This window comes from Sus scrofa, chromosome 2 (assembly GCF_054392235.1).
Source record: "Sus scrofa isolate SSC_HxYL_T2T_F1_AM1 chromosome 2, Sscrofa_HxYL_maternal_Yorkshire_Landrace_v2.0, whole genome shotgun sequence".
NCBI classification, from domain to species: Eukaryota; Metazoa; Chordata; class Mammalia; order Artiodactyla; family Suidae; genus Sus; species Sus scrofa.
In genome coordinates, this window is record NC_139384.1 from 107,896,641 (window position 1) to 107,920,454 (window position 23,814).

The 23,814-nt window shown below is 37.1% G+C and overlaps 1 protein-coding gene across 10 annotated transcripts in view; it reads right to left on the reverse strand.

The window, feature by feature from the left end:
- LOC110259422 (endogenous retrovirus group K member 9 Gag polyprotein) overlaps positions 1–23,814 on the reverse strand; it is a 789,250-nt gene that overhangs the window by 730,209 nt on the left and 35,227 nt on the right. For 6 of the 10 annotated variants that reach the window (XR_014838256.1, XR_014838259.1, XR_014838257.1 and 3 more), the window contains exon 1: positions 23,679–23,785. The exons of the other annotated variants lie outside the window; for them this stretch is intronic. The gene's annotated coding sequence lies outside the window, so the exon portion shown is untranslated. Of the gene's footprint in view, positions 1–23,678; positions 23,786–23,814 lie in introns of those variants that run through there. 10 annotated transcript variants of the gene reach the window in all.

Genomic DNA, 23,814 nt, shown 5'->3' on the forward strand with positions numbered 1-23,814 from the left:
TCACACATTGTTTAAAGGGAGTCACATAGTTACAGGAAGCCATTCACAAGAGTACTGAATGGATTGAAGTAAGCTGAGAGGCATCATGTTTATTTTTACCACAGATATGAAGTCTAGTCACCAAACAATGAATAATACAGCATGTAATGTCATAGTCTGCCAGCTCTACCAACTCCTAAACAACATCTTAACTTAAAGAGATACTCAGGAACAAGGACCACAAAAAAACAGAGCTGCAGAGAGTATAAGTACCAAAAGGAAGATACAGCGAGATCACTACTAATCCCAAAGTTCAGTAGAATTTGACCTTGCCAATATTTAGAAAAGCCATAGCTCCTGTTTAAACCCCTTTGTTCTGTATAATTCCTTGAATAAAACAGCCTCATGAAAGTAAACAAGAAGCCATGAGCTGCCAGTTAACCAAGCTGTAGGCCAGGATACTGATCTGGCCACTGCTCTGCTTTCTGAAGAAAGGCCACATGAAGTCTTCACTCATTTGACAAACAGCCACTGAAGGAGTTCAGGGGTTGGTCAGTACCAACTCTGTACTGATCAGTGGAAAGCCAAGGCCTGAGAGAAAGTAAAGCAAACCCTAGCAAGGCAAGTCTGGTCAGTCTCCAAAACCCTGAAATAAAAAATCCTTTCCCTCATAAATAAGGTAGTAATGTTTGCTTACAGTCCTCAAGGATTATATAAATTGAGTCTCTGCTCTTCCTAATCTGTGCAGTTCTACCTTTCTGTTAAGATGGACACCCTAACATTTTATTTCTTTAGTTAACCATACAGATACATCCACGATCCCTACAGCAAATTTTAAGTGTCCCATTTGTTTGAAGCTACTGAGATTGATGGAATCTGGCCCCCTGGCTTCCTGGGGCCATGTCCTAATTATTCCCTCTAATACTAGTCTTACTCCCTTTCTGAAAATTCCCATCGGGTTTATTTGTCTAAAATACTTCTTTCAGAGTTCCCACTGTGGTTCAGCAGTAATGAACCTGGACTAGTAGGCATGAGGACAAGGGTTTGATCCCAGGCCTCGCTCAGTGGCTGTGGTGAAGGCTGCAGACTCGGCTCAGATCTGGCTGTTGCTGTGGCTGTGGTGTAGGCCAGTGGCTACAGCTCTGATTCGACCCCTTGCCCAGAACATCCATATGCCATGGGTACAGCCCTAAAAACACAAATAAAATAAAATAAAAAAGTAAAGTAAAGTAAAATAAAATAAAATAAAAATACCTCTTTCACTGGGTCATGTCCCTTCTCAGAGACCTTAGTTGTTCATCTTGCCAAAGAATTTTCAAACTCCATAGCTTAATGTTCTATTTTCCATAGATAGGCCCCTCCTTTTTTTTCACCATGGTTCTTACCAACCCCATAAACAAACCTTCTTCTCCTGCCAAACTGACCAGCAGGTTAACCTGTTCCTCAAGCTCATGTTCATTAGCATTACCTCCACACTTCAACTGGTGGTGCTTGCTCCTCCTTTTCTGTTACTATCCCTTCTGACCCCTCACCCACCTCTGCACAGTGCTTTCGCCCTTCCCTCTTTCAAAATCTTCTAGAAACTTCCATAAAACCCCAGTTGTTATCCCCACTCCACATAAATAATTCCTCTGATTTCTTAAGTTTTCACCATTCTAGACATATAGTATCTTGTACTTTAACTTTCCACATGTATATATTCCTTCTTCCAAATGTGGCAACAAACTCCTCTAGAATGGGGATGGACTTTTATACTGTTGTATGGTCTGTACAACTCCAAACACAATATACTAGTGGAGGGGGGAAAGGGGGAAGAAAATAAAAAGCTACAAAAATGACTAGAAAAACAGACTTTGAGATACCATCTAGAATGAAAAATCACATTTTTAGGCACTTTTCACATGCATTTTCTCACTGAGTGTAGTATTAGTATCTCAAAATAGAGCAAAAAAATTCAGGAGACTCTCAGTTTCCACAGAATTAAAAAAATATTAAAAGGGCAGTGGAATTGAAAGTGGGGTTCCTATAATACCATTTGAATGATTCAGTTACTTATTCAAGAAGGATCCACCTCCTGACATATTGTCCTTGTACATTTTCTTTAACTTAAGGTTAAATCACTGCATTTTCCTTTTTTTATTATGGCAAAAACTGCATTTTATATACATACATATATAAATATGTGTGTGTGTGTGTATGTGTGTGTATCACTGCATGTTTTAAGAGTGGTTACTTTGTAATTCAGACCTCCCTAGTTTTTCCTGAGTATTTCTTTTTCACTTAAAAAGTTATTTCTTTGGATTTTTGTATTTACCTATTAGGAAAAAAAATGGAAAATCCTTTTATAAACTGCTTTAGAGGCTCAGGGGACAGCAGATGTAAAAATACAGTCTTTGAACATAAGTCACTCCACCAATTCCATTTACTTTTATTATTTCTACAGTTATTATAGCATATTCCTAATTTTCCCTACAGTAAAATGGATTTAACTTCTCAGCAATTAAACCATCTTATACTAAGCCTTCTTTTAAAGAATATTAAAGGTCCTACACATTTCTGTGGTTTGTTTTTCCTACAATCACATCTCAAACTTTGTTATAGTGAAGTCAAATGCTATGTTAAACTAGGCCTGTGATGGACTTGCTTTGGGATGCTCTTTCAATGTAACATTTCCTTACAGTCATCAGTTTGAAGCTAGATCACTTTAGGTCCTCAAAGGGCTGAAGATAATGAGTCATCTTCAGAATATCTGAGATCAACAGGCAACCATCCCCCCCACAAAAGTTATTAGCAAGGGGACTTCCAAAGGGGAAAGAAACACAGTCTCTATACCATGTAATTTCCATATAAACTCATGCATGAACCAAAGTGATATACTAAAAAGCTGAACAAAGTCAGTATAAACTCTGTTACAATAATTGGTATGGAGGAAGATAAATAAGCTGCTGCCCATTGATCTGAATCCCTTTGCCTCTAAGTTCTCACTTGACACTACACAATGTCATTTCCTTTTGTGACCTCTATGTCTTGATCTGAAAATCTAACCAGTCAATTTCTCACTGAGGGGGAGAGAACAGTTTTGTTAACATCTGGGTTTTTTTAGGTCTTTTATTTTTAAGTTCCAGTTGAAACCTCCTTGATCTGCCTACCAGGGAATTGGAACACAGACTATGTGCCTGCCGCCTAAATCTCTCATCTCTTTATTTGTTCTACAGAATATTGATTTAGATTTTGGCCTATTCGCATTGCTTTAAACTTTTAAACACGGGCTCTTATAGCTAGAGGAAACACTTTGCTGAAGCTAACATGATCACCCAAGAGAACTTATTGGGGAAATACATAGACCAAAATTAGCCCTTGGCTCTGAATGTACAGCTCCCATTGAAACCAGCCGAAGCTGAACTCAGGATTTGAAGACACATTTTCCTTTACGTTGAATATAAAGGCTTTTTGAAAGGCTTGGGCTTATTTGAGTTTCTGTTGAAGAAGCTGAATTAGCTCTATGTCATATTATAAAAAGAGAAGCAGCACTGCTTCTTCAATTTGTCTTCTAAGGATTCTTTTACTATCTAACAAAATTGCCAAGACACCGCTTTTTGTTTCTGTACACTTATTGTTTAATATTACAAAGGACCAGGCATTATATCAAGCACTTTCTGTCTTCTACAATTCCTACAACATTTTACTATAACATTTCCTAATTATTTACAACCAAAATAACAACAAAAACAGTAATATTTAGAATAAAGATGAGAGAAGGGCAAAATGGTGGTTGAAAGCAAACAGTGTAAGTCTCTGATGAAAGACCAATTTTAGGTTCTGACTGGACCAAATGATGACTGCCATAAATCACCTCACTCTTCAGAAAGATCTTCTACTATGCTGTGGATTGTGCTGTTGAGAAAGATCAGGATTTCTCAATGCCTCACTTCATATCCCATTTTAGTGTTGAAATGCTCAGGGAAGAATTAGCTGTACTTATAAATTAAGACTACACTGGAACCAATAAGCACAGCCTAAGTGATGTAGCAATTTGGGAAGCACAGAGATGGGAACCTGCCCTAGCCTGAGAGGGTCAGAGAAGATTTTGTTGAAGCCTGAAATCTTGAATTGAGTCTTTAAAATATTAAGAGGTGTGTATATGTGTGTACAAGTACCCAAGAAAAGACAACACTCAAGACAGAGGATAGAGCGCAAACAATGCATGTACAGAACATAAATCTTTGTAACAAACATGAGTCAGGTTGTGGAGGATTATCCTGGAGAGACTATCAGGAAACTCGGTTGTCAAGTCAAGGGGTTTCATTTTTTTTCCTGAAAGCAATGAGTAACCATTGAAAGTTTTAAGCTAGAGATAACAGGGACAAATGCATTTTAGAAATATCACTCTGACTGGTTATTGGAGGATGGTGTTAGAAAGAACAAGCCTGGAAATATCCAAGTGGATGTTGGAGTTGTCACAGTAATTCAGGTGAGAGAACATGAAGGCAAAAACAAGAGAAGTGGTAGTAAGAAAAATATTAGAAAATGGAGTCAACAGGTCTTGATGAGTGATTATATGGGGAGGAAGGGGAAATGGAAAGATGAAGATGGAAAAGCAATGAAGATTAATGAGTCAAAGGTTTATGACTTGGGTGACTAGCTGGCTAACGTCTCCATCAAATGAGAGACAGAGTAATAAAAAGAGAGCAGATTTTGAGAGAAGAAACATGGATAAAATGAGGAGAGTGTCATGTCATCAAAAACAAGGGAATAAAGCACTTTAAGAAAAAGAGTATTATAAGTAATTAGGGATATACTGAGCAAGCAGTCTTCATGGAATGCAATCATACAAACAACATGATCTTCGCTGTTGATTGGCTATTTAAGTTTGCTCAGTGAACCTAGCAATTCTTCCCCTCTTGGTAAAAATCCAGAAGGCCTCCAACTTTTCTGCTTTTCAGGTAATAGAGACTATAATAATCACTTTAAGTCAAACTTCTTTACTTATTTTGAAATAATTACGTATTCACAGAAAGTTTCCTAAAGCCCCCCCATGTACTTTTCACCTAGTTCCCACACCCCACAATGGTTACATCTTATATAACTACATTATGGTATCAAAACCAGGAAATTGACTCTGATACAAGCTGTATGTATAGTCCTCTATCATTTTATCATGAGCATATTTGTATAACCACCACTGCAATCACACTATCAAACTACTCTATTACCACAAAGATCTCCCTTAAGTCAACCCTAACCCTTGGCAACCACTGCTTTTCTTTCCATCTCCATAATTTTGTAAATGCAAGAACATACTAAACGTAACCTTTAGAGACTGTTTTTCACTAGGCATAATGTCGTTGAGATCCACTGAAGTAGCTACATGTAAGAATAGTTCATTCCTTTTAATTGCTGAGCAGTATTCTACCATATGGATGTACTAGTTTAATCATTCATCTATTGAGAGCCATTTGGTTGTTTCCAGTTTTTTACTATGAAGGATAAATATGCTAAAAAATGGTCATGTACACATTTTTATGTGGACATAACATTTCATTTCTCTAGGATTGCTGAGTCATATAGTAAATGCATGTCTATTATTTTTATGAAACTGTCAAACTACTTTTCAAAATGGATATAACATTTATAATCCTAACAGGAATATATGAGATCTAATTTCTCCTCATCCAAGACAGCTTTTGGTGTTGTCATGTTTTCACTGTTCTAATAGGTGTGTGGTGTTTCTTATCATGGTCAATTTGCATTTCCGTAGTGTCTAGTTATGATCAATATATTTTTGAGCACTTATTTGTAATCTATTTATCCTCTCTAGTGAAATACCTGTTCATGTTTTTCACCCATTTTCCAACCGAATTGTTGGAATTCTTTTTACTATTGAGTTTTGAGGGTTCTTTACAAATTCTAGATTTGAATCCTTTATCAGACATGTAGTTTGCCAATATTTAAAGTCTGTACCTTGTCTTTTCATCCTCTTGAGTCTTTCACAAAGCAAAAGTTTTGATGAAACTCAATTTATTATTCTTTTCTTTTATGGATTATCCTCATGCTGTAACACCTAGGAACTCCTCACCAAGCCTCAGGTGTCAAAAAATTTTTCTATTTTAGCATCTAAAGATTTTAGTTTTATATTTTACATTGAAATCTGATCCATTTTGACTTAATTTTTGTAGGTATGAAGTTTAGATCAAGATTTTGTTTTGTAGGAGTTCCCATCATGGCGCAGTGGTTAACGAATCCGACTAGGAACCATGAGGTTGCAGGTTCGGTCCCTGCCCTTGCTCAGTGGGTTAAGGATCCGGCGTTGCCGTGAGCTGTGGTGTAGGTTGCAGACGCGGCTCGGACCCCGCGTTGCTGTCTGTGGCTCTGGCGTAGGCCGGTGGCTACAGCTCCGATTGGACCCCTAGCCTGGGAACCTCCATATGCCACGGGAGCGGCCCAAGAAATAGCAACAACAACAACAAAAAGACAAAAAAAAAAAAAAAAGATTTTGTTTTGTAGACCCACAGATGCTATTCAATATAGCATCATTTGTTGAGAAGACTATCTTTCCTCCATTGAACTGCTTTTGCACATTTGTTAAATATCACTTTAGAATTTAATTTAATTTAATTCTAAATAGCTTTAGAATTTTGTGGGGCTATTTTTGAGTTTTCTGTTATGTTGATTCACAAATCTATCTCTCAACTATATCATACAGTCTTAAATACTATAGCTGAATAATAATTCTTGATATTGGATTAAATGATTATTCTTTATGCTTTTCCAAAATTGTTTTAGCAGTAGTAGTACCTTTGCCTTCCCATATAAATTTTATGAAAAAGAACTTGTTTATATCTACAGAACTCTCCCTTGGATTATGATAGGAATTGCATTAAACCTGTGTATCAATTTGGGGAGAAAATTGCATCTTTACTATATTTAGTCTTCCAGTCCATGAACACAGACCATTCATAGATTATTTTTAGATTTTCTTTGATTTCTTTCATCAATGTTTTGTAATTTATAACATAAAAGTCCTGAACATGTTTTCTCAGGTTTACTAAGTATTTCTCTTTTTAAAATGATTTTAACTATTATATTTTTTATTTTCAATTTTCACATGTTTATTCATTGTTTATGGAAAAACAATTTATTTTCATATGCTGACTTTGTGGCTTTGTATTCTGTGACCTTGCTGTACACATTTATTAGTTTTGGGGTTTTGTTTTTAATGCCCTAGAATTTTCTCCTTTATATTTTCAGGTGTGGAGGGGCAACAGATTTTTTTCTGTACTATCTGACTGGGTAGAAAGTTGTTAATATTTTTTGTCTTGGTAGACTGGTACTTTGGTGATAAAGAGAATGAATTTGTTGTGTATGGTTTTTTTGCATTTGCATTTTTGTTGTTGTTTTATCTTTGCACCCATTGGAATTTCTTGATTATTGACTTCTCTAGAAATGGAGAAATACCCAGTCTGATCTGTGAAGTAAAAAGAAAAACCAGGGAATTCACCACCATGTTGCCCCTCAGGTCCCACATTCCTGAGCTGGTCTGCTTTCCTCTCCTTAATGTTCACTCTACTTATGTGTGTTTTTATATATTATGTCCACGAGTTTAGCTGTACTTAATAAAAGGAATATGGGACGATACCTATTCCATCCTTCTGAAAAAGATATCCTCCAAATCATAACACTTTTATGTCTCAATCAAGTTCAGAGTTTCTATACTTTCCTTCTGTGATGGAAGGTCTTGGAGGAAAGAAAAAAAAAAGGTAGCATCATAACTCTCTAGAATAGGTGAATATTTAAAGTTGACTTTTTCTCTTATGGGTACTTCACAAGTTCTCCAGAATCGCTCCATCCAAGACTCTCTGAATGCCACTCCGTTGCTGATGAAAGTATCTCTGCTTTAGCCAGGTACTGCTAATCACACCTCAACTGCAGATCCCACAGTATCTTACTGCAAGAGCTTCCCTATGGCAGGATCCCTATTTTCTTGGCTGCACCCACAGCATGTGGAAACTCCTGGACCAGAGATCAAACCCACACCTCAGCAGTGACTTGAGCTGCTGCAAAGATAGAGTCAAATCTTTAACCCATTGTGACACAGCAGAAAACTCCAGGAATCTTATTTAAAAGTCCCCCCAAAACATTTCTACTCAGAGTTCCACATATCTGCCTTAAAATTTAAATTCTTTTGGCTACAATGGAGGAAAGAGATGTACTGTGTCAAGGTCCATAGACATGGCTTCTATTTAGCTATCAAAGGCTTTCAAAAGTTTCTCGGATGTAAGCCTAGTCTACTGTGTCCCTTCAACTTTAGAAAACACTTACAAAGCACTTCCCCACCAGTCTTGCAGTGGTAGGGGAAGGGAAGGAATCATAACTCAGCTTTTTCCAAAGAAATTATGTTCAACAAATCATCTCAAATTCTCAACCCTGCACCTTTCTATATGCTCAAAATAAGCAAAGGGCTTATGAGTCCTCAAGCCAGTTTTCAATCATTTTCATTGAAAATATGCATTATGCAGTACCCCTCCCCGACTTATATTACCACATCTTGGTATCTGAGTCAAATTTTCCCATTTAACATCCTTTTACACATTACGATGAAGGCAAATTCGGCAGGTGCCCTATAAATATTTTCTCAATGAATGTGGTATTACTGCACTTACTTAGCATTTCCCTCAATCGATTAAAACAAAATGGGGCTCTTAGAACAGAATTGGATTTTTTCTCAATCTTAACTAAGATATCCATACACAGGGTACACATAGTAGGCACTCAAATCGTGAATTACTGAATTGAGTTATACTCAATAGTGAAACACTATTGTTCGACAAAAGCTCAAGCAGCACATAATGAATTAGCTGGCATGCAGTAATCATGTGTTATTGAAATTGGTGATAATTTACTTGTTATCTGCTATGGGTTTTTAAAAAAAAATTTCTCTTTCCATTAGGATTTCATTTTCAGCATTTGCTTGTCAGTAAAATCCTCACATCACTAATGTAACTTCTCATCATAGGCAGAATTGAATATTCATGCCTAGCTCAAATCACTGTTATTCTGGCCTGTTGCTTTTTTTTCCCCAGATAGTTAACCCATCATTTGTATGGAAAATTTATTACAGTTTGCCATCTATAGACTCTCTTTCAGTCTGTTCCATGAACTGTAAATATGGTAAGAAATTGTATTGATTATGGAGGGTGGGGAGAGAAAAATTAGGCACCTAAGTAACAATCTTGTATTTGTTCCACCCATTGAGACGTTTATCATTCTTCCTACTTTTGCTGATTATTCCTAGTAACAGAATTCTTCCACTAGTTAAATGTTCTTCTAAAGTCTTCCTATCATATTAATGAAGAATCTTATTAAAGACCAAAGCACATTAACCAGTGTAAAAAATTTCTGTGAATACAAACAGGATGAACTGCTATGATTTCATATCACAAAAAAGTATACTGCTCTTTTTACCTGATAGATTTGCATTTTAATTTTTATTAGATTATTTGCTAATAGACCAATGAATGTACTCTAGCACTTTTTGCAGAAGTAATGAATTCTTTGTAATATGAGATTTTCATGACAGCTCTCTGCTATTAATAAACTTTGCTGAGAGTATAGAGAAAAGGGTGAAGTTGGTTTGAGAATTATTCGATCTGCAGATTAGTGAAATGAATGAGTCAAGTTCTACTTTATCAAAAATATTGTTCATAATCATGTGTATGCTAAACAGTTTATATTGATTCTGGCCAGCAGCGACAGAAGCCACCATTAATTTGTACTGATAACCAAGAGCTGGTGTCTTCCTCTACCAGGCAACCTGTGAAAACAGGCCCAAATTACTGTTGGTGATGGGAGTTCCCATTGTGGTGCAGTGGTTAACGAATCCGATTAGGAACAATGAGGTTGTGGGTTGGGTCCCTGGCCTTGCTCAGTGGGTTAAGGATCTGGCGTTGCCATGAGCTGTGGTGTGGGTCACAGACTCAGCTCAGATCCCGCGTTGCTGTGGCTGTGGCGTAGGCCAGCAGCTACAGCTCGGATTTGACCCCTAGCCTGGGAACCTCCTTATGCCATGGGAGTGGCCCTAGAAAAGGAAAAAAGACAAAAAAAGAAAGAAAAAAAACAAATTATTGTTGATGCTTAATATTAATTAGGCTTTCTTTTGCTCTGTGATGTCTACCAATAATTCGCTGCTACTAGTCAACCATTAAATGGTTAATTATGACCTGAAACAGTACGTGTGCCATCAGGGAGTAATGCAAAAAGGAAAACTGGATTAACTGAGTCTCATAAACAGCATATTCTGTAAGGTGCTTACTTTCTAGGAGCTTCCATTCTGTAGACTGGCATTCATCATGGACACCATATTTATTTTAACATAAAATCATCTAAATGAATATTAACTTCATGTTAACAATATAACCCCCTTATTTTGCCCACACAGAAAACTAAAACTGTATGATCCATCATCAAAACAGTATCTTTTTAACTAAGAAATAACAAGCATAAAACTCCTAAGCATGTTCAGGCTTATGTCATATAATGTAATCCATAGATCATCCATTCTAGATGTTTCTACATCATTTTCTTCTCATTCCAGCCACACACCCTTCCTCAACAGGTAAAACAGGCTTTCATATCTTATTTCCCCATCCTATCTTATTTCCCCCTCTCCTCCAGAACAGGTCCTGTAGTTCCTTAAAACCCATTTGCTTCCCACCAAACCCATTCTACTCCTCAGCCTACCTTCATTTCCTCTCCTATTCAATTTTGGATTAGTTGCCAAAGTTCAATCTGCGGCCCAGGTTCAATCTTTGGTCTGGGAACTGAGATCCTACATAAAGCCACTGCACACCTCAACCAAATAAATAAATTAAAATAATCTTCAAGCATCAGTTCAGACAACGAAATTAATTCCTTGGGTGAATGTCAGACATTTGAAAGGAGGATCATCCTTAAAAGGTTTTATCTGCCACATACACAGGCAGGCAAGGCACTGGATGAAGGATTGAAACAGCATGGCTTATAGGACTTAGAACATCACCAAAGAGTTAATACAGTAGCTAGCAAAGAGCAAAAGGCTAAATGACATGCCTGGAACTGGTCAAGGTTAAAAGCAGAAATTACTGCCCATGGAAAAATGACCAAGTATAAACCTCGAGTTACACTAACAAAATTAAGCAGACTCAGGAAATTTAACAATCTTAGCTGAAAAGTGACGGGTTAACAATCTACACTTTCAGGAGGGGAAAAAAAAAAGTAAGAGGCCAAAATAACAGTGATTTGAGCTAGGCATGAATATTCAATTTTTCCTATGATGAGAAGTTACATTAATGATGTGAGGATTTAACTGACAAGCAAATGCTGAAAATGAAATCCTTAATGGAAAGAGAAATATTTTTCAGAAACCCATTGCAGATAATAAGTAAATTATTACCAACTTCAATAAAATATGATGATGAACACGCAAACCTTTAATGTCTAACATTAGGCATTGCTGAACAATAGAGGTTTCAGAAAGATGAGCACCTTTTCATGTTGCTCCTTTTATTTTTAAAGTATCCACGTCTCCTTGAGATTTCTTTTAGCAATTAATAAAAGAAAAGCAGTTAGAGGGTTTTAAAGGTATTCTTTACTTTTTGAAGGAATAAGGAAAAGTGGAGGTTTTCCTTTTCCCCCTATTAATAAATATGACTTTTTTAAAGTAGTGTGTGTTACATTTTCTTGGGCATGTCAATAAACACATAATTAAAATTTGTAGATTAAATTTTCACCAATAAACAGTAGTTAGACATAAAATAAATTAGACATAAAATAGAATTCATTTTAGCAATTTTAAATACAAAAGTGTCCAACTGTATTCAGTCAGTAGGTGTTACCTTGTTGTTCTCAGGGGCAAAGAAGAAAAACCAAACATTTCAAGAGCTTCTTGTTAACAGTGTTACTTCACACAGCAAAATTTATTTGAAATTCACGGTGGTCTGGTCTTTCTGAGGAAAAGAGCCAGACAGAGTGCTGTATGTCAGTCAACTAGCAGTGTGAGTTTGAAGAGAAAGTGATTCCTTTCTGCTTAGTGTCAGCCTGTTACTGAAAACAATTTTACCCATCAGGATGAAAATCAGAGACCCTTTCTGAGAATAGAAAAGGAAATCTGAAGCTGAGGTAAGGTGCTAATTTCTAATATCTACAGTAACTGAACTAAAATGAAAGAAAATAAGTTGACCCAAGCAGATGAGACCTTTGGAACTCTATGAGTCAGAATTCCCAAGAAGTTTCTGGTTGCAACAACCTTGAAAGTGTTACAGATATCAAATCAGAATGGAATAATCTCTCCCCAACTTATTGATCTATCTATGACTTCAACAGGAGCTAAAGTAATTTATCATTCAATGCCTGGAGTTATCCTCCTGATGCTTTCTCCTGGAAATAATTATCTGGAGAAAAAATCACTTAAAAATAACTTCTTATCCTCTCTTGATCCTATATTGGATTAACATGATTCTAATAGCTCCATTAAATTTCAGGATGGGGAGTTCCCACTGTGGTGCAGCAAATTAAGGACCTGACATTGCCAGCTGCAGCTCAAACTCAATCCCTGACCCAGGAATTTCCATATGCAGTGGGCAGACAAAAAAAATCTTCAAGATATAAATGACCTCAAAAAATTATTTTATTACTGAATATAATACTACTTAACAAAATAATGGTTCTGAGAAGTCTTGAATTAAAGAGCTCTATGTATTCTCAATGAGTACTTTTTATTGTATACAAGTGTTCCTCTGGAACACATTTTGAGAAATACTGCCCTAAGCAATCAAAAAATAACAGGAATCTTCCTTCCTTTAAGCACTATTAAATCTGGTATTTGCCAGCTAGATTTCTGTCTACTCTATGCTTTCTCTATTTAGTCTATTTTAATGATTTAGTTGAATTTACAAAGAAAAAAAGAATCCCTCCTTTATATAAAAAAAAATCAACTCAGATCCTGAATGAAATTGTAAAGAGACTTAGTAATCTGTTTTTTACAGAGATGAAAACTGAATTGAAATATAAATGTTCATGAAAAAAGAAATGTGTTCAACATTAAACAGGAAATAGGACCTTGATTAGCATGTGTCATCCTTGTTTATAACTTATTACAATAATTCAGCACACTAGTCCAAGCCACAGGCCTACTTTTTCTCTCCGTTATTCTCCAAACCTGCCTTCCACCCTCTGACACCACTATTCAGCACTCTCAGAACTCCTGACTTCTCACAATCCACTCCCTTGTCCTCTACCTATCTCATTTTCCTGAAGAGATGCCATGCTTGTAGATTGCCTCTTCCCCTTGAACTTCAGCCCCTATCACCACCACCCCCCTGCTCTTGGATACAAATCCTGTCCCTTACCTCTAGATCACACTGTCCAGTTCCCTGAATCCATCAGAAGCAATCAAACAAAACCCAGTTCTCCAACTACTAATCTACACTTCATTCTTCACATTAGATTCACCTACTCACCGTCTCTTTGGTGAATGATCTGCTATATCTTATTGACAAGTATAATCAAGATGGCAAGTTGCAAGTTGGGTGGGGGGTGAAGTGGTACACAAAAAGACCTTAACATAGGAAAAAAATTTATTTCTCTATACACAGTCTTTCAATTAATCAAATACAGTACTAAGCCTTCCTTTTAGTTTTTAATTAAAAACTATATAATTAGTGACAAATTTATCATAACTTGAGTTTTACATTGGACAAGCAAATCACATAGAGTTATTCAATACTAGTAAGTAGCAAAATTTCCTGTGTCATAGAAATCAGAGTTTTCCAGACAGGCATTGTAAAACTTTTCTTCTACCCTCTTAGGTTTGGTCAGGCCCTGTGAATTAAACTAATAAAAGACAGACTAACAGAGAAAAAAGTTTATTTACACACAAAGTGAGCACACACACATGTAAACTCGAAGGAGTGGTTAGAACTAAATACTCATATATCATGCTAACAAAGGGCAATAAATTGTGGAGAAGTGAGAAGACAAAGGAAAAGGAATTTGGGCTTCTAGGGATGATAAATTGCAGGAATGTAAATCTATGAGGGAAAATAATGGAAGATAAGTGTTGTTGGTAAGTCTTGTTGTACTGACTCATCTCCAAGTCCACTTTCTGCCTCCAGTGAGAAGGTTGTTCTCCTGCTCCTGTTACAGGAGAGGGGATGAGGGGGGGAGACATATCTTCACAAAGGGAAATTTATGTCCTACTTTTATGTAGAAATGGGGAAAGCAGATAATTTCTCCTGTGTCTGTTCTTAATTTCCTTCAGTTCAAAATAATCCTTATGCCAAAGTAGCATATTTTGAGGGGACATACTCTGATTCTCTTCAGCATAGAATGAAATGAGGAGAAAAGTCATGTGTTTTGGGAACTGTAGGTATGTGAGTACATCCAGTCTTGGCTCTATTCCAAGGGGAAAAGCCTTTTAAAGTGATATGTCCTTCTATCACTTTGTGTGGACTGATATTTGATTTATATCATATGCATTATATTTGATTCTACAGAAAACAAGAAAACTTGAAACTGTAAATCGAGATATTAAAAAAACAGACAACCCCTAAATTGCCTATTCATTGCATATGTGGATGATGTACTGTATTTATCTTCCTCGGTAGGGGTTATACAAATGAGTATTTGGGACTAAAAGTTTCAAACAGAAAGTGCTTGTGCTCTTTCAGTACATACTCTATTACTAGCAAGGTAGTCCGCTCATTTACTATAGCTGCAAATATATCTGAAAAAAAAATGAATAGCATTCTCCTAATTATCAAAAATAAGAATGCCTAATTCAATAATTTAAAAAGGAATGATTTCCAGAGGAAGTATTAGAGGAGAGCTTATGTGACTTTTCACTCAACAGTAGAGATAGCGCTCTGCTTATTCTGGTGATGAGGGTGGGGAGAAGTGAGGAAAAACAGAACTCAGGGATACAAATTAAACTGTGATGAAGAAAAATAATTTTGAACAACCTTACTAAGTCCAAACCAATGACAACTGCCCCCAGCCTCCTCCCCTACCCTCTTCACCATTCTTCTTTCTCTTTCTCTGTCTCTCTGCCTCCTTCCACCTCTCTCCCTCTCCTTATAATCTGTCTTTTGTTTTTTGGGTTTTTTTTTTTTTCTATCTAGGGAAATAAGATTTGGGGAACATGAATATTTTTTAGTTTGGTCTCACGAGTTTTTATGTATATGATGCTTCCTGCCAAATAGCTGAACCATTAGAATTGTAGATCTAGCCTGTAACGTTGTATGTTGTCCTTTAGTTGACCGTCTGCACCAATGAAAGGCACTGTTGTCAAGACATGCCCCTTTGCCCTTGTGGTTACCATTTTACTCCAAAGGATTTCTAAGGGTGAAGCTATTATATTGCTCCAGCTACTGTATTCACCCTAGTGAGTCACATTTTGGCTAAAAGCCTAATAGAAGGCAGAGTCAGTACTGAATTCAGATGAATTTATTCTTCAATATTTTTTAAATGATACTTTTAGAACAAGGCCCTACTGGAAATTAACAACAATATAACTGTTATAAAATCAAAAACAACATAGAAGCACGTGTCATTTAATTTAAGTAATATATTTTTTTAAATTCTTATGTAAAGTGAGTTTCTTTTAAACTGTCAATGATTTTAATCTAAATGCAGATACATATTCTGCTGACCAAAAAAAAAAAAAAAGCCCCCTCTATGTGGTAGTAGTTATAACTAAGAATGTGGTTGCTTATGTAATATCAAATATTTAAAGAAAAGTAACATTGTTCTGATAAAACATTAACCAAATCTTTAGAACTACAATAATATAACAAAAAATTATAAAATAAAAAATAAAACTATTATACTGAGGGAAAATCTGAAAGTACATCCCATTATGCACTATCTGATCCTGCTTCTATAAAGAAAGCAAGTTCTAAATCTAAAATAGTCTACTTTCAGAGTTCCCTTGTGGCACAGCAGGTTAAGGATCTGGCAAAGTTACTGCTGTGGCCCAGGTCCACAGGCCCAGTATCAATGTCCCAGGAATTTTCACATGCTGCAGGTGTAGCCAAAAAATTAATTAATTAATTAAATAGTCTACTTTCCACAAACCTCAAAATACTTCAACAGTTGAGGCAATTATCTTTTTATTTGTACTTTAAACACAAATAGAAAAAATTAATCCCTCTCTAAGCATTTGAGTTTCATAATCTTTAGAGTCATTCTGCTGTTAAAATGCCACGTTACCCTGAACAGTTCACTTTAAATCTCTGGATTTGAGTAGGTTTTTTAAGTATCCTTAGAAACATTTCAGTGATAGCAAGCGAGAAGCTCAACTTTGTTATGTACTGAGGGCCCACAAAGGGACATCATGAAAGAGCAGGTTGGAGGGGATTTCTCTGACTCCCCAAAAGTCACCTCAAATAAATGTATAACCTAAGTAAATAAGACACACCCCAAGCCTCAACATACCTGCAAACAAGTTGTTACCCCCAAATCTTTCATAGAGACATCTTAAGCCACAGCGGGACCCACTTACTATTTGATTTTTTGAAAGGTTTTTGAGAGGTTTTGCTCAGTTGGGGAGGAAAATGACTAGTGAAATCAAATGAGCTTCGGATTTTATAGTTAGACCAAATGGGACTAAAATTCCTAACCTGCTCTCTGTGAAACCCTGGGCAGATTCTTTAACACCTCAGTTTCAGTTTCCTCAGTTTAAAATCAAGGATAATACCCAACTCACAAAGTCGCTGCAGTGATTAATAAAATACTGCGTATAACTAGCATGTCAAAATTTGGGTGGCTTTCCCTGGGCTGTGAGAACTCTGCAATCCTTTGAACTGGAACTTCTAAGACTTCCAATAATCCCTGAGGCAACTATACACATTGGCACCCCTTGTCTTCTAGGCTCTGGCTTCCCCAAATTTTACCTCTGCCTCACTCCATATGAAAATCAGTATACTTATTTCTGTTTTCACAAGCATTCATAAGTAAAATGTGATTACATAAGTCGGTTCATACATTTTCTCTCTTACTGGCTTCCTCTCCCCCATCTATTTCTACCTTCCCATGAATGGCCTAGGAGTTCCAAATTTTTCCCTATTACAAAAAAAAAAATCTCTTACTCTACCATCTTGGCAATAGCTATTATTCATATCCTTATTCTAGCCTACACACTGTCCATGCCTTATTTTCAATAGTTATAGAAAATGCAATTTTAAAAGTTCTAGACATTGTGATTCTATCCCCAAAATATATTATGCCAACCACACATTGTTTAATAGTTATGCTTTTTAGGTTAAGATAAATCTCATTATTCAAAATGTGGTCCATTGACCACAAACCATCAAATCATCTGGGAAATCATTAAAAATACAGATTCTCAGGACCCATTCCAGACTAATGAGTTGGCAATAACCCCATCTTCCTTGCTGTACAGTTCTGGAGGATTCACCCAACTTGTACCTAAGCCAATCAATGCCATAAATTCCTGGTCTCAGGAATCACTTTAAGATGTAAACAATATGAAGACTGTCCAATCAGAGTGATGTTCCGTATTTGTGCTTTGTGTTTATTAGCAGAGGCCCTCTCTTCCACATCATACTATCCTTCAAGAATGAATAGGAAGCATGAAACCATAGTTGTTCTGCACAGCCTTCTTGCAATGATCAAGCAAGAAGCCTAAAGACAAATCCAATACAAAGAGGGTCTCAGTGAGTCGGCAGAGTGGAACCGAAACTGATGAACTGCCTTCTGAAACTTTTCCTACAGTTCAACGCACAAGCAAGTGCAGCCTAATTTTTGAGGCTGAGTGGAAAAAGCATGACCCAAGAGCTGAATATAATTTGCATTCCTCCAAACTAAGAATAATTTTTACATCTTAAATGATACAGGAAGAAGAGGAGGAAGAGGAAAAGGTGAGGAAGAAGCAGCAGCAGAAAAGAGGAAGACGGCAGGGGGGGGGGAGAGTGGAGGGAGCAGGACAAAAAAAGAGACATATTGCCCAAAAAACCTAAAATATTTACTGTCTAGCCCTTTACAGCAAAAGTTTGCTGACCCCTAAGCCAACCAAAGTATCCCAACAGTTGCTTTCTTTATTTCTTTATGCATGTCAACAGCCTGGCACTTAGCAGGTTTTTGTATTAGTTCTCACTACCACACTCCTAAATTCTCCCTTCTCTAAGATTCTGTGGTACATAGAACCAACAAGTGAAATATGCAAATATTATGTAAAACCATATTTTCTTACAGCTAGAATTGTTTACATCCATTAAGAGACTATGTTGCATTATACAATTGTTAGAAGCACAAGTTACAGAACTAGCCTGCTTGGAACCCAATCTTCATCACTCACTTGCTGCAAGATTGTAGGCAAGTTATTCCACCTTTCTATGCCTCATTTCCCTTACCTAAGATGGAAGTAATATTTATAGTACCTACCTCATTTGGTGGACATGATGGTTAAAGGAGTTACTAATGGTAAAACAAATTAATAAAGGTTACCTTTAACATATCTCTGCTTTACAGTTTTCTAAAATGTTTAAATATCAATCAAGATTCATCTTAACATTGGTAGAGATTTATAATTGTCCAATAAATGTTCACAACTGTGGGGAATAAAGATCAGATTGCTCCCAATACTACAAACTTCATCTGATTACTGATATCCGCCTTCATGCTTTTAGCACCCTGTTCCTGGGTAGTGAGGGTTTAGGGTAAGTAAAAATATTCTTTGTCTACCAGCTCTCAAATTGTGGGCATTGGGAAAGAACAAGAAAGAGGACTAGAAAAGTACCTGAACTGCTATTCTGTTTTCTCCTTTATTGGTTTAAATGCTAATCTGCCACTTCTGAAGAACAACTATCCCTCAGAGCAAATGCTTAACTTCCTCTTCTTTCTTTCCCTCTGACTATATTTTTAGATAGATATCAAACAGGAAATTCCACTCAACTTAGAAATGGTGAATTTTCTAGCTAGAGATTGGAGGGTGGAGCCCACTGGTCTATCGATAATGAAGAATGAACCAGGGAGATGGGCAGAGGAAGGATGGGTGGATACTGGTAAAATAAGCGGCCATTTCTATTCCTCTTCCCCCACTAGGAATGAAAACAGAAGCTTTCATTTATCCCTAAGGAACAACTTTTAAGAATTAAGCCAGTCAATTTAAGGCAAAATTCAAAAATCAAAAAACAGGCAAGAGTACCAAGCAGAAAGAGCCACAGAATGGTTCTAATGCCCCAACACCGGATGGATGAGGGTGTGTAGGTAAGGAGAGACATAACAATGATTTGCCACTTACTGCTAAGTGTTGCCAAATGTGCTTAAGTACCTCATGTACTGGAAATACACTGCAAATTACCTTCCTTATGTTGTGAATAGGAACAGAAGCTTTTTCTTTCTTTCCTGTTTATATTATCGATCACTGCATATTCAAATCCACCTCTTCTGCCTTGTAAGAAATTGATGTATAGGATGTACTTTACAATACTTTGTACCTTTTGGATTTGAAACTGTAAGATCCCACAGTGTGACCTTTCTGAATGAGTCTATTAACCTAAATGTAGTTTCAACTTCTTAAGCCAGGAAATATGAAATCTCATACAACTACTAAAATTTTCACAAATTATTTTGAGATTCTCAAAGATAGCACTGTATTCTAAAAGAATCAATTGTAAATGTATTTCCACAGTTCCGTATTACTAAGGATCGCTAGCACTAGTTTCTGAAGTGTAAGAGATGTGGATGTGGTAATCTTCTAAGTTGGGAAATCAGCCTCTTTATTGAAGCTTGCACATGACAAGGTAAAAAAACTGTCATACATTCAAATTACCAAACTGGCAAGTTCACATAACACAAAGAGATTGGCCTGCTGATCATAAAATACCTTTGTACAAAAGTAATGGTTAACAAATAATTTAGTACTATGAAAGATTTCTTAAAATCTGAATCTATTAAAAATATCAAAAATTAAGGTGCATTCTTAGTTTGTCCTCTCAATTCCATTTCACTATTTTTTAGCCAAGTAATACCTGCTTATAGTAAACAAATGAAATAGTACAAAAGGGTATATATTATATATATAAAATAAACACAAATATATATTATTTAAATGCAATTATATATTATGACTCCCTTCCACCACAGACACCATCACAGAGGAAACTACATATTACTAAAATAGTTTATTGCACCCTTCCCATGTAGTATAGGAATATATATACATTTTTTAAAACACCTGTACTCTGCTTTTTTTCATTTCATAACATTTTTAGATCAAATTCCCATCTGAACTAGTGGTCATGCAATCTTTTCAGTCTTAAAATCTGAATACCAAAACGCTGCACAAAGCGTTATTCTCAGTGCATCTTCTACTTATTCAATGCATGTTAAGTAAAAGAACAGTTGGTCACATAAGTGCAAGAAACACTTGGTTAAAAAAGGCAAATAGCCTTCTTTCTTGAACTTTCCAGACTCCTAAATGTACTAATTTGGGCAGTGAGTCATTAAAATTTTATGCTGTACACTACATTTCACAAAGTGATTCAAGCAACAAGTTTTCTTGCAGAGGAGCACCTTTGGGGATTGGTATTCCAAAGAACATGCTTTGGGAACTGCTGGGCTAGAGCATCTGGTTTAATCATCCTAAAAACTCTAGCAGACAGGTTGTATTATGCCCATTTTACCAAATAATAAAGCTGAGACACAGAAAATATTACTGAATTTCCCTATAGGCACCAGCTGCAAGTGACAGAACTGGCATTAATCCATGAAATAGATCCTTTTCTCCCTTCACCACTCAGAGCTGGTCATGCTTTTAACATCACTAGACACTACTGATATTCAAGAAATATTCCTTGTCTTTAACCTGATGAGACTGAGCTTAATAACATCTTGACAGTATAGGTCTGAGTATATCAGAAGGGCCAAAAACACCCTACCTATAGACAGTGCAATGGGATGTGAGAGAAGGAAGAAATGATTGTGGACATAGCTGTCCAGGAAAGGCTGACTGATTTGACCTAGAGCATGTTATTTATGCCCTTCTGCCACCAGTTTCTTCAGATACAAATCTAAGATGATGTCCGTCTGGTGTTATTTCCAAGCAAATTAAATGAAGGCATTTACACAAAAGCTGACTTTCTCAAACAATGTTTGTTCTTATTGCCATCTCCAAATTTTGTTTCCAATTTCCTCCCACCCTTAACCTGTACCTTACTTGGGAAAATTAACCTTTTTTCAGAAAGCTGTACGTCTTCTTTGCCATGATTCATGTAAAAATCTCACTTCTTAAAATTCAAAATTGTTAAAGCTTTTAAAAATATTTCTCTAAAATAAAAGTAGTTTTGAAGATTTCTAAGTCAAAAAGTACAAATATTTTCAAAATTACTGACAAGCCTTGTAATTTTTGCTCATAGATCAGAAAATGGAAGTAAATTAAGACCACTTGTAGGGAAAAAAAAAAATACCACAGGCCTCAGATGATAAGGACGATAGAAAGTTACAGGCATGAGGTCAGAAGTGACTTGAAGGAAGAGTAAAGAAGACACTGACATCTTCTCTCTCCGACTGAGTGGAGATGCAAAGTAGAAAGTGGATGGGAGAAAACCAGGAGATGTCTATTAGCAGAGGCAACAAATACAGGGTATCACTCTTCCTCCGTAATTTCCCCTATTTAGGTTCAGAATTCACCTACAGTCACAGTTTTCTCTAATCATATCCACAGCCTGAGGAATAACAAAATTACAGGCAAATAATTCCAGCCTTTGCTTTAATTTGCTCCCTAAATTTTAGCAACTTGACTTATTTTTTGAATTTCTGAGGTATCCTCTTCCTTGCTATGACCTTTTGGTTTTGGCAGAGATAATGCCATTTCTTGTACTAATGGACCTCTTGCTCCAATAAGATGCAGTATGTCCTAGTAAATTCCTATGGTGACATACCATTATTTAACCTCACCTGCATACCGTCTAAGTCAGTGCTTATTTTATACAGGGGTGATCTCCCACTCACCCTCACCCCTATTAGATCTAGACACTTTAAATGGAAGAACCAAGCTGCAGCTGACACATTTTTGAATTACTAAGTTAATTTTCTCACCCTGAAATTTTAGCTAAATTTGTATAAGACACTCAAGAAAAGATTTAAATATCCATTTCTTATTTTGGTAATCATACCAAATATGCCTTATGCACCAATTTACACATTCTGTTCCCTTCACTTCTTATTCCAAGCACTGCAGCAGCAACCAGTTCCATGCAGGCTTCAACCACACTGGAGCTGATGCAATCTGAGAGGCAGGGCTTCGTTCTGAACAATGGGAGAGGGAAGCCAATGGATCAATGTTCCCATCATTCTTTCCCCTATCCACTCTGAAATATATTTCACAGGTTTCTTGAAAGGGCCCTTGGGATTGAAAACCCATTGCCTGCTTGCATGACCAACTTAATAACACGTCATTGTATTGGTTTTTCCTCCTCCCTGTTTCACTCCTCTGTCCTGGTCCTTGGCTCTGTCAGATTTTATCCCCAAATAAACAACTCTTACAAAAGCCTCTGCCTCAGGCTCTGCTTTAGAGGGCAAGCTGGTGTATTGATCAAGGTTCAGTAGGGAAATAGAAACCATGCCAGAAATTTGAAAAAAGAAAATGTAGAAAGAATTTTTAGCTTGTAACAGAGGACTAACAAATGGCTAAGAAAATACTATGGAACAGGAGACCAGCAGATATGGGAAGTAGCTTCTACCTCTAGGGCTAAGACGAAGTATTCAAAGAAGGAATAAATTTGGAAGACAGCTCTCTCCAAGGCTGAGAGTCAAACCTCATTAGAGTGGTGTGGCTGTGGTCTTTGGATGGCTGAGGAGTCAACTGGCAGGCAGGTTCCTACAGGGCAGCTCTTCTGGGGAGCCAAAGAGGAAGCTCTCCTCTGGGACAATGGGAGAAGCTTCTGGGAAGCTATGCCTGGGGTTCTGGTAAGAACCTCTAGGAAGCCACCTCTGATGCCGGCAAAACTGACCAGGAAGTCACCTTTTGGGGTATCAGTGACCCTCACTGGGAAAGCTCCCTTTGTACAAACAAAGCTTCCCATATCAGCTAGCCAAAAGTGCTCCCACTCCAGTAGCACAAAGCAGGACAAAGACGGGGAGTGGGGGGTGGCTGGAAGCAGAGAGGCAGTAAATGACACCTAGCAAACAAACAAGGCAGAAACAGCATCTACCAACAAAGGGGAAAACATGTTCCTTCCCCCTACAATTTACCAAAGTCACCAGGACAGAAAAGCTCAGGCCTGAGCCACAGCATCTATCCAGGATCTGCCCGAACCACGTTCCTCTCACTTGTTCTTTTCTCCTCCCAGTTGCCCAGCTCAGAAGAGAACCTGAACCTTTATTGGCTTCAGGACTCACGTTTTCATCAACTTCTCATATCCATGGCTGTGTGTGAGAAGTGTTCTTGTGGCCCTTTCCAGGCCTATGAGATGCCACACAGGCCATGCCAGCCAATGAGCTCCTCGACCAGGGAGAGGAGTTCAACACCGCCCTTTCTCTCACACTTTTACTCAGAAACAGCCCTTGCCTGGAAGGTGTAAACCAAATTGAGTCTCAAGTGCAAAAGTGAGCTTGAGAACGAGGGTAGTCATCGTTTAGGTCCACAAACCTGTAAACTGCCTTCACTGATCAAGATCACAGGAATTGTTTTTACAAAAACTTACCTGTCTTCCAAATGTCACACAGCCTAAACAATAAGTTGTTTTTCGGAAACTTGGAGTCAGCAGCGCTCAGCTCCAGCTTGAGCCGGTTAAGACTGTTTAGGACCACTAACATTTCAACTAGGCATGCGCCAGCATC